Genomic DNA, 16,791 nt, shown 5'->3' on the forward strand with positions numbered 1-16,791 from the left:
GGCACTTCGAGAATATTTAATGCCACGAAAAAGGCTGTCGGCTCCAATTCGCGAAAAAATTCATGCCGCGAATATATCATGTTTTACAGTACTGTAAAAGTGAATACTTTCATGTGAGTAATTTTTCACGCGCGGCCGGGCAAGATGAATTTTGCTTGTTTTTAATTCCCTGCAATCAGGACAATATACTACTGGAACATATAACATGCAAAAAATATTTACATGCTTTTATTTTCATACTAACTTCTGGTTGCGTGATATTCGCAAAAATTTCCACACCGCAAAAAAATGTCCACTTTTACAGATCTCTTTTATTTTTCACTTTAATTCTGTGTGGGCCACAGTGTAAACCCCCTGTGTGCCACATTATTCTGAGACCGCAATGCATGAGTGCTTTTGGAAAATATATATATTTAAAGCCATGTAACCTTTTACAGAAACTGTTAAATGCTAAATATGCAATTAGCAAAGTTGGAGAGAGAATTCCAAGCTTTGCAGCGATGTACATTTATTGACATTGTGATGATTATTTTTCTTGCTAAATGACCAGTACCACGTTATCATCCAGGTTTGGACACAACATTGGCAGGAAATGAGGATCTTACTTGAAAAACCCATGGAATACCACCATTCAATCATTCAATCACAAGGCAAATGCAATTGTACATATGTGAGGAATGGATTCAAGAGTGAAGCTTTCATATGGTAACTGTGGCATATGATGATGTATCAATTGATTTGGGCGGATTTCTGCATGTGAGAAAAAATATGCAAAACTTGACACGCCGTCGACTGAATCAGGCGTGCGAACATGGCACATAAAGAGTTAAGGCTGTTGATAGGTTGTTAACTTTTAATTTATGGTGCTCAACACTATGGATTGATTGATTGATTACTTTATTGTCCACTCTGGAAATTCTTTGTACATTGGATATCGCAACAAAATAAACATTCAATACATCACAGGTGCACCACAGACATATGACAGTGTACGAATAAAACTCACTCATATTAACATACGGTAACGTATGCACCATGATAACATAATACATCAAACATGATTACATCAAAGACTTTATTTTTTTCAATGCATTTTGATGACAAGTGGACCAGACTCTGATAGACTGGTCCAGATTGCATGCCTTGCTTTAGTAGCTAAGAAATGTTACGAGAATTGTATAGCAGTAGGCCTATAAGGGGGTGTTTTGCTTTTTGCTCATTCTGACCTTGAATTTCGTGTCTTTCCATGATCATTGTTATCCTTATTATTTCAGTAACAGACGTGGTGTCATCATATACCTCTACTAGTACCTTTGTCCGGCGGAAGTCGAAATCGTGGCTCAACCTAACCTCTAGCCCATTCTCCAAAGTACGAGTAGTTGGAGGAGCTTCACCTTATTGCTGTGTGCGCTACTGTAGTCATGCCTGCCAAGAAGAAGGGAAAGGGAGGCAAGAAGAAGGGTGGAAAGAAGAAACCGAAGCTCACCAAGGCAGAAAGAGCTCAGGTGAGGTGTAGATTAAAGTCACCCCCCCCCCCCCCTCCGAAGCTCACCAAGGCAGAAAGAGCTCAGGTGAGGTGTAGATTAAAAATCCCCTCCCCCCCCCCCCCCCTCCGAAGCTCACCAAGGCAGAAAGAGCTCAGGTGAGGTGTAGATTAAAGTCCCCTCCCCCCTCCAAAGCTCACCAAGGCAGAAAGAGCTCAGGTGAGGTGTAGATTAAAGTCCCCTCCCCCCCCCCCCTCCGAAGCTCACCAAGGCAGAAAGAGCTCAGGTGAGGTGTAGATTAAAGTCCCCTCCCCCCTCCGAAGCTCACCAAGGCAGAAAGAGCTCAGGTGAGGTGTAGATTAAAGTCCCCTCCCCCCTCCGAAGCTCACCAAGGCAGAAAGAGCTCAGGTGAGGTGTAGATTAAAATCCCCTCCCCCCTCCGAAGCTCACCAAGGCAGAAAGAGCTCAGGTGAGGTGTAGATATAAAGTCCCCTCCCCCCTCCGAAGCTCACCAAGGCAGAAAGATCTCAGGTGAGGTGTACATTAAAGTCGCCCCCCCCCCCCCCCTCCGAAGCTCACCAAGGCAGAAAGAGCTCAGGTGAGGTGTAGATTAAAGTCATTCCCCCCCCCCCCACCATCCTAAGGTATCTGAATATTGGTGGCACTTGTTCAATCAACGTAATGACAGTGGTTTTTTATATTGATAAAATACAGATCAAGCTTGTGTTTTGATGATGAGTTTGATTTTAATCTACCTTTAAAATTGAGGACAATGTTTTGAAAGGAGAATGTTTATGTAAGACGGCAAAGTTGATAAATTAGAGTGTCCTGTTGGTTATCTTTCCAGTTTCAGTTTGCTACTTAGTTCAGTTTGTATTTAGGTTCTTTGGTTGTCACCCATTCTCACTGATGTCTACTCTATTTCTGTTATCACCTTCACTCCTTTCCTATTCAGATGTGTTCATCCATTGCACCCACACCTGATTCTTTTGTTTAACATTCTATGTTGAGTATTCACCTCAACTTGTTGCCATTTTCATTCAGTTTGTTTTCGTAGTTTCAGTGAATTAGGTTCTTACATTTTAGTTGGCATCTTCCAATCCTTTTACTTCTATTGGTCTTCTTGATAGAATCTGGTGTTTATGCGAAGATGTAAATATAGTTTGTGCAAATTATGTCAATTTGAGTTGAACTTTGCTGAGGCATGCAGCTTATGAATTAAACCAGGAGTACACCTCAGGACTTCAAGCTTGCAAGACCCATTTGTGTAGTCTGTCCTACAACATGTTGCACTCATACACTAGTAATAGAGTAAACTCCCCCAAAACAATTCAGCGATAGAGGGAAAGTTTCATAACTGCTGAACAAAGATTTTTTTTCACAAGAAACACTTTTTTTCCTGCATTCGATTGAATGGAAATAGGAACATCAAGCAATTCAAAATGTGATAATGTGCAAAAAACACTATTACTTAATGCCAGTCACAGTCACATGCAAATGAGATGATGTAATGATGCCTTTGCCTCCCAAGGAGTGGCACATAAATTGTCATTAAAGGACAAGTTCACCTTCATATACATGTGGATTGAGTGAATGCAGCAATATTAGTAGAACACATCAGTGACAGTTTGGGAAAAATCGGACAATCCGTTCAAAAGTTATGAATTTTGAAAGTATCTGCACAGTCACTGCTGGATGAGAAGACTTCTAGAGTGTATGATGTCACATGCGTACAACGTTATAAGGAAAATATAAAGAGAATTTCACAAAATGTTACTTTTTGAAAAAAGTGCACATTTCCTCGACTCGTCACTAACGTATGTTAAGGATAATATTATTTCCCTTTCCTTCAGAAATAGGGAAGTCAAGTGTTCTTTTATTACGCGAGAAAAGTGAAAATATCTTGAATTTTATACTTTCTTTATATAGTTGTACACATGTGACATCACAAGCTGTAGTAGTCTTCTCATCCAGCAGTGACTAAGCAAAATTTCAAAAATTCTTAACTTTTAAACGAATTGTCCAATTTTCCTCAAACTCTTGCTGATGTGTTCTATTAATATTGTTGCATTCACTCAATCCACATGTCTATGAAGGTGAACTTGTCCTTTAACTTTCCAGTTTCAAATGAAGTGCATTTTATAGGCACATACTTTTTCCTTGCACCAAATTACACATGAAAACATAACCCCCTCCCTTGGAGCTAATTATATTTCAGTATTGTAGTACAATAACTTGGCAATAATGATTCAGAAGGGAAAAGGTATTGCAGGTGCTAAATCATTGACATCAACAAATGTTGATATGACTGATTTATCTTACATTAAATTGTATTTGCATGATCAGTTATATCTGTGACTGACTGTGAGTTCATGTTTGGATCATGTGAAGCTTTCAAATATTACAACTTAGTTTCTGATATTATTCATGTCCAATCTCAATGGAGGTGGAACCATTTTGTCTGTTTAGTTGTTATCCATTTGGTACAGCTTACACATTGAATTGACTGGTGTTCCACTGTAAAGTATGCAGCAGATTAAAAGGATGGTTGCCCACAGAGTTCCTCCTCTATTCAATTTTGGTTTCAGCTTCAATTTCAATTTCAATTTCAATTTCAATCTTTGTTGCCCATTTGAACATTCCTTCTGTTTCAAATCTCACACATGAACACATAAAACGTCAAACAAAAATATGATCACAAATCACAAGACCTTTATCATAAATATAATTTTGACATCATACAACATTTACGTGTACATTGTACATATACTTGCTTAAGGTCCAGCATCCCACCTAAAATCTGACACTTCAGTAAACTGATTTTAATATTGCACTCTCAAGACCTCATAAATGTTTGTTTGTGTAGTCAAAGCATTGTATCCGCATATAATCTATTGATATACAGTGTCGCTAGATATGATTCTGTCAGTTTTACTGGGTTATGTGTATAGTGTTGCATGTCTGAGCATGCAGTGATGAATTAGGTACCGGTATACACTGTATAAGGACATGCTCTAATGTAATTTCATGTTTGCACACTCCAGGTAATTGACATGCTTGTTCAGTCTTGTGTGATGTGATATAACAATTGTGGCAAGCTGAGAGCAAAAAGGGCAAAACCACTGTTAACAGTCTGTGGAGTTATGGCTTTTCTGGTTTTTGGCTAGTGGTTACTGTTCTCCTAATTTGTCAAGATGGGTGGGTGTGCCATCAATTTGATTTTACCATCCTGCTTTGGCCCACTACTTACAATAGGTTGTACGAAATGCCTTGTATATAATGAAAGACTTAGAAGACCTCTTGTGTTTTGGGTTTAAATCCCCACCTGCCAGCCCAGTGATCTGGAACACTGGAAGTATAAAGGACTGCTACACTGTACCTTCATTGTGGTTTCTATTCACGCTCTCTTCCTTGTGTTCCTTGAAGTATGTGGTGGACCAGTGTACAATATGCATGGAGGCAGTTGGTGAATGTATCTACTGCAGTACATTAGGCTTTGGGCATTTATAACTTGTCTTAGAAGTCTAAATGTGATGATAACTCGTCTTTGGATGCCTGTGGTGTTTTGGTAGAAATCACCTAAAATCACATGTGTGAGCACCAGGCTCATTTGCAGGGGAATAAATGCTATGTTGATTGATACATATCATGCTTCGAGGAAAACAATCGGTAAAACAGGTAAGAAATGGCCCCCTCCAATCGAGCAAAACATTGACATGTTGTATGCCTTTGTTGTAGATAGCCCGTTTCAAGTTGAGTTGCCTTTTCGAGATTGTACAGCTAGTGACTGATGGTGAATTATTTATCTTTTAATGGGTTTGTAGGAAACATTCTACTCTCTCAAATAAAAGGCATATTAAATATGACATTGGTAAAGAGGCAGTTTTGTTCAACTGCATAGCCACGTCATAGCTAATTTCCACTATCCAACTCAAAGGCATTCTTGCAATAGGAGTTATCGCAGCGATCAGTTGACTTTGCACAGGTTTTACTTATGTTACAAGAAGTTTGGGACCAACAAAATGCAAGTATGAAAAGAAAGCTAGGATAGTCCAGGGCTGTTAAAAAAATGACAAAAAAAAAAAATAGAAAGAGGTCTGTGGTGATGTTATCAACATATCAAACTTGTGAAAAACTTTTATTGATCGAGTACTTACAGTTGTAAGTGCAAAGCTCCCATATTTTTGGAAAGAGAGTACCAGGTGATTGATTTCCATGATTCTGTGAATTATTTATAACAAGGTTTGCCAAAAGAAGAAACAGCAGGAAAAAGACAGACACCAAAATGTTTTAAAATTCGTTGTGAATTCTGTTATTACATTTCAAATTGATGAAATTGTATGCATACAGTGGGCCAGGTTCAAAGGAAAGTAATTAATGAAGTAGTGATACTGCAATAGGAGCATGTGGAAAGTAACATTGAATAGAGTGACTGTTATGAAATATTTCATACAGGTACAGTAGATAACTCATGGTATTATGTATGTATTAAACCTTCCAACATTGTTGTCGGACTGAATTCACAATACATGTACATTTGTACTTGCAAACAGTAAGAAAGATCTAAACCCTTTTACCATGTTCTGCTCACCAAATGTTATGTCCACGTCTGTCACATTTTTTCCCCCAATACCTGTGCAGATAGTCCTAAATTAATCATATTCAGTGGAAAATGGACTGCAAAGTCCTCCTGATCTTCATTGTCTGTAGACCAAACACCATATTGGCCTTCATGTGGGACTGCATGATGGAGAGGGTTTGTGGCACTTACATACACAGTGGGGGCAGGATTCTGTGGTCTAGCCCCCCAGGCTTATGGCCAACTTCAAACCTCACGAGGTGGCGTGATGCGTAACAGATCTGCACGCAATCACGCAATGACTCCTGACATTGTCTCAGTGCCATCAGACAGTTGTTTCATGCATGAAATTTTGAACAACTATGTGAGTGTATGTGTGTGTGTTTGTATGACTTATAAGAAAAAAGAAAATCCAATAGAGCAGCTTGACAAGAAATAGCTACACTGTAAATATTTCCTGCATCGTGAGAGATGCAAAAGCACGGTGGCACTGTAGTAACATTTGTTTGGATTGTAGTATTTTGCTTTTTTGGTTTTGTTTTCAAATCTAGCTCAAGCTAGACAAGGCATGCGCACTGATCACCGAACAACAAGATGTCTACCAGAACTTCCTGGACAGGATGGAGCGGTGGATGTTTGCCCACAAGCTGAAGGCGAGGGAGCTTTATCTGAGGTTTGACAAGAACGGAGATGGCGTGCTCTCCTACAACGAGTTCAAAGCAGGTTGGTTTGTCCTTTCTCTGAAGTGTCATAGCCCTCATCTGCAAAACATATGGTGGGACTTAGTGACAAAGAACAAAAATGACTTCAGGTGTCATACCAACAACTTTAGTACTGAGAGCTGATTTTTTGACACATAGCCGTTGCCAACATAAGTGCAAATATAAAGGTTCCGTAAAGGTTCCGTCAAGTGGGAGGGGCATCCCCTCCCACACCCTCCCCCTGTAACTCATTAGACTTTGTACATACACATACACAGTGAATAAGAGCTAAATTCTGTGATTTAGCTATAAACACCACCTTGGAAAAAAACCCACATCATTTCTGTCATTTTTGTTATTTGTTTTGTTTTGTTTGTTTGTTTTTTATTTTGCTGAAAAAAAACCCCACTGTAAGTATTGCACCAAGCGTTTGCACCAGATCGCTGAATTTCAGGTCTGAAAATACAAAAATCACCTTCGTGTGGGAGGAGAAAATCCCCTCTCCTACACCCTTGCTTTCATGCTTTATCTGTTTGATTGCTTAAAATACAGCGTTCATGATATTAATGTTCTGTTGTACATTGTAAAGGCAATGAAGACACTGTATTGCTGTACATTCTAAAGGTAATGAAGAAACTTACCTTGTTAGCAATTAATGTTTATGTATATCCATTTGTATGTATGGTACCATCAATTTATGTGATATGTATGTATCTGCATGAGCAGTGATATAAAGCAGGAACCAATAAAATAAAATAAAATAAAATAAAATTGTAAGAATTGATACAAGAAGTTTATTCAAATGATACATTTTATAGGCAAATTGTTCAATAATAATCTACATCAAAATATACTAACTACCTTAAACAAGTAGGACTTCAAGTCGACAAAACACACAAAAACATGCATCAAATTGCACCATTTGCAACCTCAAAATGGAAAAAGTTCTAATCGCGGGAGGGGGGAATAATACCACCCTCCCGCTCGCGCTCGCTCGGGCTCGGTTGCTTCACTCCCTTGCATCCGCCCACCCCCCCCCCCCCCCCCCCACAATCAAATTCTGGTTATACGCCAGCGCAATATCTTGACAATGTGTGATGACAGTTTAACATAACTGGCAAAATATTGAAATGACAGGTTTGTCACAAAAAGTGTGTTGAATTTTCACTTTCCTTGAACTAGGTTTAATTGGATGAATGGCTACATGTGACCGCGCATCACAAAACAAACACAAAGTCGCACCCCTTGATTTTACGTGAGGACTCAAAAAAGGTGAAATGGGTAGACTTAATCAAATTTGAGTTTTTCATATTTTCTGAAAGAGCTATCTTTCTGCTATATTATGCTTAAGTTTGGGATCATAACACTCATGGGAAAGTGTGTTTTTAGCAGTTTTTCTAGAACCCTTTTTTTTTAAGGAGAGTAGAATAATCCGGTATGTCTTAGAGTCCCCTTTCCATTTCTTGGAATCCTTTACTTTCAAGGCTAATAACTTTGGAAAGGATACTGCTACTGGTTTGAAAGTTGGCATTAATCATGGACAGAATGTATTGATAGAACATGCCCAATTTCAGCCTAATGTGATAATCCCTTCATTGTTGTTGCTCCAGTGTATGACATCCTGTGTTTTGTCCCTTTCATCGCACAGCTAGTGCGGCTTGGTGAAAGATTAAGCGCTTGAATAGACCCTGTATATCAGAGCCTCTTTTCTCAGTTCAAACTTTTCCAGAGTGTGTGCTTTCTTTCCAGTATTTAGGTAGGTTAGGAGAGACCCTGTGAATTGAGTTATACATCATTTTAAAGCTTAGAGTCTGCTCTTTCAGAACCTTCTCTTAACTAAAAATCCATATCTGGCGACTTCTTGTTTGTTTTGTGGTGCAGGGTCACATATTGTCTAAAGGTGCAGGTATTTGGGGATTTGAGGATATTTGCTTGACTTTTGACCCTTTTCTAAATTGATGCATTGAGTAATTTTCAAGGTATGGAGAAAAAGTGTAATTTCAGTATTAAATAGTCAAATATTAGCATTTTAACCGGGCCTTTGACCCTATGACACTAAAATTCCCAAGAGAATCACTGTCAGGTAGAACATGCATAAATATGTACTAAGTTTCATGATGATACCTTGAGTCACCTTTGAGATATGGAGGAAGAAGCAAAATTTAGCACTTTCACTTGACCTTTGACCTTTTGGCGAGAAACATCCCAGAGAATCTGTATTGGGTAATACATGTATATATTAAGTTTCAAGAAAAATCCTGAAGCCATTGTGTAAATATGAGGGAAATAGTGATATTTTGAGGATTGACCTTGACCATTGACCTTTGGCCCATGACCCCAAAATTCCCTAGATAGTCACTGCCAGTCAGTACATCCACATGTACATGTACAAAGTTCCATGAAGATACCTTGAACCACTTGCGAGATATGGAGATAAAAGTGAAATTTTAACATTTTCTCTTGACCTTTGACCTTTGACCTCATGACCTCAAAACTCTCTCTGGAAAATCTCTATTTGATAGTACATGTATACACTAAGTTTCGAGAAAATACCTTCAGGCATTGCATTAATATGGGGGAAATAGTAAAATTTTGAGTGTTTGGCCTCGGCCTTTTGACCTTTTTCCTTGAGCATGTGCACCCAAAAGTTGATAGGCACAACTTCGTCCACTGAGACATATACATGTCGAGTTTAGGATATGGTTTCCAGTTGCGCTGTCCACAAAATTGATTACGGACAGAAGGACGGATGGACGGATAGCCGGAAAACGTAATGCCTCCAGCGACACTTCGTGATGGAGGCATGAAAAAAAAATTAGTTGGTTGCCTACTTGTTGTTGATGTGGTTTTTTTTTACCTCCCTAATAACCTCATCCAACTTGCTATGAAATGTTGCAGAATGCTTGATCTAGAGGCACCATGCAATGCCACAGAATTGGAAGTCTTGGCAGGCGGCTGGACAAGGACAAAATGGAACAATAGACTATCGAGAGTTCTCCAAGGGACTCCACTTCGCTTCCAGGTAAAACTTGGAACAAAATATTACATCTATGACCAAGTGTAATGTTGGCTGTGGGGCTAGACATTATAAATTATGATATTATGCAAAATGTTTGTATTTTTCTGATTATGATCCTCACCAAACAAGGTTTGAAGGGAATGTGTGGGAGTCAGTGACAGTGCATGCTGGATGTGTGGTAAGTTTTACTGAATGCATGCCTTGCCACAAGTGCAAGAATGCTTGCTCAGTGTGCACACTGTTGCTGCAAGTGTATGATAGCATGTTCACATTGGCTTTCTTCAGGGATTGCAATATTCATTGTGACTGTGAAAACAATGCACGCTTCTCAACGACTGCGCTGGCAGAATTTTTCAACAAATTTTTGTCCCTGGTCTTGATTGCAGTGAAAGTGAGGATACAGAAGAAGCACCCATGCTGATTACAAGAGACAGTCTGTGCCGAAGTGGCTGCAAGCTAGGTCATTGGAGGGACCATGTAGAAAGGCATCCGAGGTACCATGCAAAATTTAAATTTTGAAATTAATATGTGTGTGCATGTGTGTGCCTGTTTCTATCCGTATCATTTCTTCCATCTCTCTTTCCCCCTTTTTCTTTTCTGTTACCTTTTGGTCATCTCATATGAAGTTCTTACTCGTCTGTCAGGCCTTTTCATTGATGATTTTACAGTGTGGGTGCCAGAAGGGTTAAGTTCTGAGTTAAAAATAAAGGCTGCCCCGTTTCATCACTTTCTTGCAGTGTACTTCCCATACTTGGTGCTGTTCTTCTCGTAATCTTTGGATGTTATCTTTGATATATTCTGTCCATTTTCCTTTCTTGCTTGTCTTTTTCACCATTTCTTCTTCCATAGAAATATCTATCTATCCCCTATATATCTATCTATCTATCCCTTATATATCTATCTATATATGTACAATATGTATATATATATATATATATATATATATATATATATATATTTATTTATATACTTGTATATATCGTCGTGCACATGACAGATTGTTGCTAGGCTGTGGGAGTGGGCATAGGGTTAACATTTTACCGTGCGCACAATGTATATATATATATATATATATATATGCCAATACGCGGAACAACTACAATATATATATATGTATAATGTTATGGTATACTTATGTTTACACTTATGTAATTGTATTTGACACTGGAATGTATATATATGTGTGTGTATATGTGTGTTATTAGTGTGTGGATGGAGATATACTTAGTACAGATTTTATATCATGACTTGTTAGTCACAGTTGTACTTTAAATCTGTCATGCATGTGCCTCTTATATATTGTCCTCAATTTTATTGACTTCCTGGTATTTAAAATCACTCACACCCATCTCATCTCTGATATTCTTGTCATCTCAGCACAAACTTGGTACAGAGCATTTATGGAGATGCAAATGGCGCGAGTCACTGTATTTTGTTTGGACAAGGATAATCTGTTGCTGGTGGCAGACCTTTCACAAGGCTCTCATTTTTTGTTTGTTTTATATTTGTTGCATTAGGAGGGTGTTGAGGAAAAGGGGGAGGAAGCAATTGAAGAGTAGGGGAAGGTGATTAGATGAATGAACTGGCACTCTTTGAGAATGGAAATGCATCCTTAGCCGGCCACCTTTCCACAAACCCGATTAAATCAATACTCTCAAGTCTGCTGCTGGAAGTGACGTCGTTTTTGGTCTTAAGTATCAATTGTGTTGAAATGGTCAGGAAAAGAAAAATGATGTATGTAAATAGGATACAGAAAAAGAGGCCCTATCTGCCTGTGAATATCCTCGGGGAATGCTTCTAGGCAGACTCTATATTTATACGAATGGCATGTATGATGTTTGTGGTGAAAGCTTGCATCTTCTGTAATTTTAGGGGAAATCTTAGCAAAAGTCCCTAGCACGCACCTCCGGCCGAGGGGGGGGGGGGGGGGGGGAGGCATCTCTCCATGACCACAAGAGTCCGTGGGTTGATGGAATATATCTTTAGAGTGCATCAGACCCACTCTGGACTCTGTTAAGTGTGGAATCGTGGTGTGGTGAACGAGGAGATTTGAAGTCATCTTTATGTCAGAGCCATAGGAACATGAGTACTTATGAATTTTCATGACCACTGTTTGGTATTGAAAGTTTTAATCCTAATGTAATGTTTTCAGAAGTGTTTGTAGATGTATTATGAAAATGTATGTGAGTAGGTATATTTGCTGTTGGGATTTGCAAGCGCTATTTGGTGTGGCTTCAATACTGACATTGCATATGTTCTAGTGATGTTGGCTGATACGAACCAGGCAGTTAGAGTTCATTGTGCCCAATACTTAACAAGACAACTGTTTTTCATTGTTTTCTTGAGTGGATCGGGATGAAATGTGAACATAAAACACATGACAAATTCTGCTGTGAAGATTATAATCCTTCACCCATCTGAAATTAACGAAGTGGGCAGAGCTGTGCGACCAGTTTTTCAGAAAGCTTTCTTTTGACTGTGCAATATAAGTTGTCTGAGATGTTTCTTTGAAGGGATCTGAGCATGTCTTGGGGCATAATTGGGCTTGGGGAGGTGGAAGAGAAGGTCGCCAAAATATATAGACAAAATGGAATTGATAATCACTTTGGCCAGAGGGGAGGAAAGGCAGCAGTGCTCTGTGGTCTTTCTGAGAGTTTTCACCACAAGCCGCTTATAGTCATTACGTCTGTACCACATTGAATCCTGCCCACATTTCCAATTAGTGCTTGTTATCTCTAATGCAGGTTGCAGATGAAGAGTTTCTTCGGGTTTTTTTTTCTTGTTAAATGGACACGCATGACAAAATGCAGTCAGTAGAGTTGTGCATACCTCTGCAAGACTCTCTATTGCAATAATCGAGTTTTTCCAAGTACATGGACTTTGCTGAGAAGAACAGTGTATATAAGTTCCATCCCCCCCCCCCCCAAAGAATAGATAAGGACAACACTCTGAAGAAATATTACACCGATCATGCAAGTTAATTTGACATCAATTTTAGTCATCTTCTATGGAATTAAATGCTATCTTTGTCATATGGTTTTTACTCAGCCATTTATCGTCTTCAGCAGAAGCTTGGAGTTCCTCCATTCAAAACTTATTAGGTCATTTAAATGCAAAGCAAAGAGAGAGAGAGAGATAGTTAAAGTCTCTTATAGTCATTCATTTCATTTTGTGCCATTTCTATAGTGCTTTATCATCATTTAAGTATTACATTTTATCACTTTTTTATCATTTATATTATAGCTATCATTATTATTCTTTTCATTTATTTGACCAAGATACATTGTACAGAAAAATACAGTACAAAAACATTAGACAGTGGAGACTATGCATTGAGTCAAATACTTTGCTTCTTCTTTACTATTCTTTTTAGACAATGCTTGTTATACCACATCTCTTCATTTCTTATTCTAATACTCTTTTGGTGAGTCAAAGTGAAACCTCACCCCATCTTTGACTTGACTGCCCTATTTCAAGTGAAATCATCCAGCAAGAATAAATTGTTTGCAAGTTCTACATGTGTTCACAAAAAACGGTGATATCACTTGCAAGCAACTATTACAGTGTATTTGTTTTTGTTGACAAAGTGATGCCATCTTCATAAGTTCTCTCTCCTTTTGCAGTTGCCATTGCAAAGTTACACAAGCTGTGTACAAAGTTCAAATGGATAGTCCAATTTTTCCTCTCTTTTTTTTTGTAGATTCACTTAGAAAGACTATATATATATCTATATATATACTTATAGATATAATCTACTGTGTAGACATGCATGTATGAAACCATGTTATGGAAGGCAGGGGTACCTTGCTGTGCTGATAGAATTATAAAAAGGCAGATTATTTTAATAATCTTTTTCCATTTGTTTATGTTTTGTTTCGTTGCTTTTTTTCAATAAGAGTATATCTCATGCTATGATTTATAAACAAGAAGACTTATGATTACATTTCATGCAATATTTGTAACACTTAAATCACTGGGCTCAAGAAGTCTGATAGACTGCTCTTGTGCTTCTGCCTAAAAGGGTGCATAGGTATTTTGTGATCTAAGAAAAATACATTTTGTGGATTTTCTGTGTACCTGGCCTATCTATTCGTCATGACATTATAGATAACACTGACCAGATTCGTGGTCAAAGGTCAGAAATCATAAGCCATCGTTGAGTATCCACTGGTAATGCTTTTTTATAGAATGTGGTAAAGTGATGACACAATTGACCATATAAAATGATAGCGGTAAAAGGCGGAAAGTCACTTTATTTTACCCAAAAAAAAGGGTAATGTCCAATTATACATGAGCTAGGAATTGGTGCAGTTGATGAGGTGGAAATGAATAATCCTTTTGATTTTTTTTCCATTGAAGGTTACGGATTGAGGTGAAAGTCAGAGGTCATGGCAAAGTGTCATTCCCAATTGATTCTTGTTGGTTTTCTCACTGCTGCCATGATTTACATAATTGTCATGAAGTAGATGTGACGTGATTTACAACTACACCACAGAGTTCCACGACTGCTCTCTGCTCTCGGCGGATTACTACTTCATAAAGTGAAAGGGTCTCTGTTTTTTCTCTACTTTTTGCTGAGATAGCAAATGTCACACTGTAATCTTGCAGTAAGACTGGACTACTATGCAGGAAGAAACTGAATGTGGTTGGCCAATGAACCACTGTCTGTATGACTCAGTTCAGTACAGCATTGTTAATTGGTATCCAGCCTCTTTCTTCATCCGAACTTTTCAGTTCCTGTTGTATATGTTTGGTGTGTCAATATTCCTGTATCAAAACAGCCATATGAGAAGGACTACTGTCACCTTTAGATATGAAAGTAGTAGCATGCGGTGATGTGTGTATAAGAGTGTGAACTTTAGTTAGAGGTCTCCCTTCATCTGTTTAAGTGTACACTTGCACTTCGGCACTTTGAAATACTGTATTTAGTGTGAAGTATGCTGTGCTTGAACAAGAGAAGTACATGTATGTTCATCATTTGCAGACAAATTCTACAGGGTGACTTTACTTAGGAAAAATCTCATGCCCTTTCCAGCATAAGTTTTGTTTTTGAAATCAATGAGTCTTCTGTATTTTGCTTGTTTGTCATCACTAAATTTCTTGTCCAGATTGTTCCTCTAAAAGTCAAGAGAATGCTATAAAAAGAAAGGAGTTGGTATGTTATGGGGATGGCTGACCACCATAGTATGAATTGGAGCAGTCTCCAGTTTGATTATCAAATCAGAAGTAATATATACATGTAATAATACACTTTATAATGATGATGATGATGACGACTATAATGAAAATGATAATAATGATAGCTACAAAAACACTCAGAGAGCGCAGACCTCTGTCAAGCAGCTTATTTCCACCCTACATGCATACTGAAAATCACCCTTCGAATATTTCCCAGTGTTATGGTGTAATTAATGGTATATGTAAGGCGCTTAGAACTCTGTAGTAAGTGTGGTAAAAATGCATATTACTATAAAGAAGCCTTTCTGTTGTGTCTCAAAGTCTACCTCATCAGCAGCTGTGCCTTGAGCGCATGCTAAGTGCACGTATGCACACCTCAAATATGCATATCTTGAACTCCCTCTTATGTTGGCCCAATTTGTCAATGACGCTCCTTCAAGATTTGCAAAAAAAAAAAAAAAAAAAAAAAAAATCAAACAAGTATCCTGGATCAAGACGGTTATCCAGTTCACTACCAAAATGTAATCCCTTGTGTCATTAATACTCATTATCAACTTTTCCTGTAAGTTTCATCCAAAGTCTTTCACAAGTTTTGAGGTTATTTTGCAAACAGACAGACAGACAGACAGACAAATAAACAAGCAAACAAACCAAAGCTGTCAAAACATAACCTCTTTGCGGGATGTAAAAATGCAGGTGAAATGATTATATGGCCTTCTGTGTCGAAGGTAGTCTCTACAGTATCGTCACTGCTCTCCAAGATGGCCCTGTAATTACGTGTATTATTACCCTAGCATTGGCAGGTACCCATTAAACGCCTGTGTCAAGAGGGACATGGTGGGTAAAAACATAATTTTTATCAGTATTGGATAAGTACTTGTGGCTGATCTGATCGTTTCACTCACTCCAATTTGCTTTTTACGTCTCATGTGTAATTCCAGTTATAGTTCTTTGTTGTTGTTTTTTCTTATGATTATTTTGCACTTTTCAATTTGTAAAGCTTGAAATATGCTCCTTAATCCCTGTTCAAGATGTTAAATTATATAGTTCATATTGTTCATCATCTACCTCTTTAGTGATTTGAAGAGATTTAAAATAAATGCAAACAACAAAGATTTATTAATCCGACTACTGATGTCCATCTCAACTAAACTACACAGTTGCTTGTAAAGTGCAATTCCAGTATGTTTCACTGTTAATTTGCTACATAGAGTAAAATCAGAAGAACAAGTTGGTAGCGGTTTTGTCAGAATAGGACTGAAAATATGGAAGTTTTGGAATCTTCAGTTTTGAAATTTTTTCACCCATTGGTCATAACTTCATGTTCAAATCAACTGATGTCATGATGTCATCGATTTATCAGTGTCAATTTCATCAACTCTCCGATTGGTTAGTGCACAAAAATGATAACAATCATGTTGTCGATAATTTCACAACCACAACCCCTTTACCCCATAAAATTGCAATGCAGCAAAAGAAAAAAAAAAAACAAGTGGGGACACAAGTTGTTTCTTTTTCCCATGTCAGCAAAGGATATTTCGTGAAGATTATGTGTGTTTGTCCTTTCAAGGCCATGACATCTTTTTATCCCATTCTAATGATTTCACTGTATGTGAATACAGTGTATAATGAATCATTTCCCCCCTTTTGATCAGAGCTTGATGAAACCTTTACCATTACCTTTGTCTGACTTTACTCATGTTTAATATAGCCAATTTAAACATGATAGAATTGAGCTTGGAGTTAAATCAGACTCGACGGTGAAATCAAGAGACTTAGAACACATTCATTTCTTCTCATATATATCATTTTGGGTAATTTTCTTCGCTG

At 38.0% G+C, this 16,791-nt stretch overlaps 1 pseudogene; it reads left to right on the forward strand.

Moving 5' to 3' along the window:
* Positions 1–1,421: 1,421 nt before the first annotated feature.
* LOC139734222 (uncharacterized) lies at positions 1,422–14,328 on the forward strand (annotated as a pseudogene).
* The last annotated feature ends 2,463 nt before the right edge of the window (positions 14,329–16,791 follow it).

This window comes from Diadema antillarum, unplaced genomic scaffold (assembly GCF_040938485.1).
Source record: "Diadema antillarum isolate AM-2024a unplaced genomic scaffold, OU_Dant_1.0 seq00000513_RagTag, whole genome shotgun sequence".
Classification (NCBI taxonomy): domain Eukaryota; kingdom Metazoa; phylum Echinodermata; class Echinoidea; order Diadematoida; family Diadematidae; genus Diadema; species Diadema antillarum.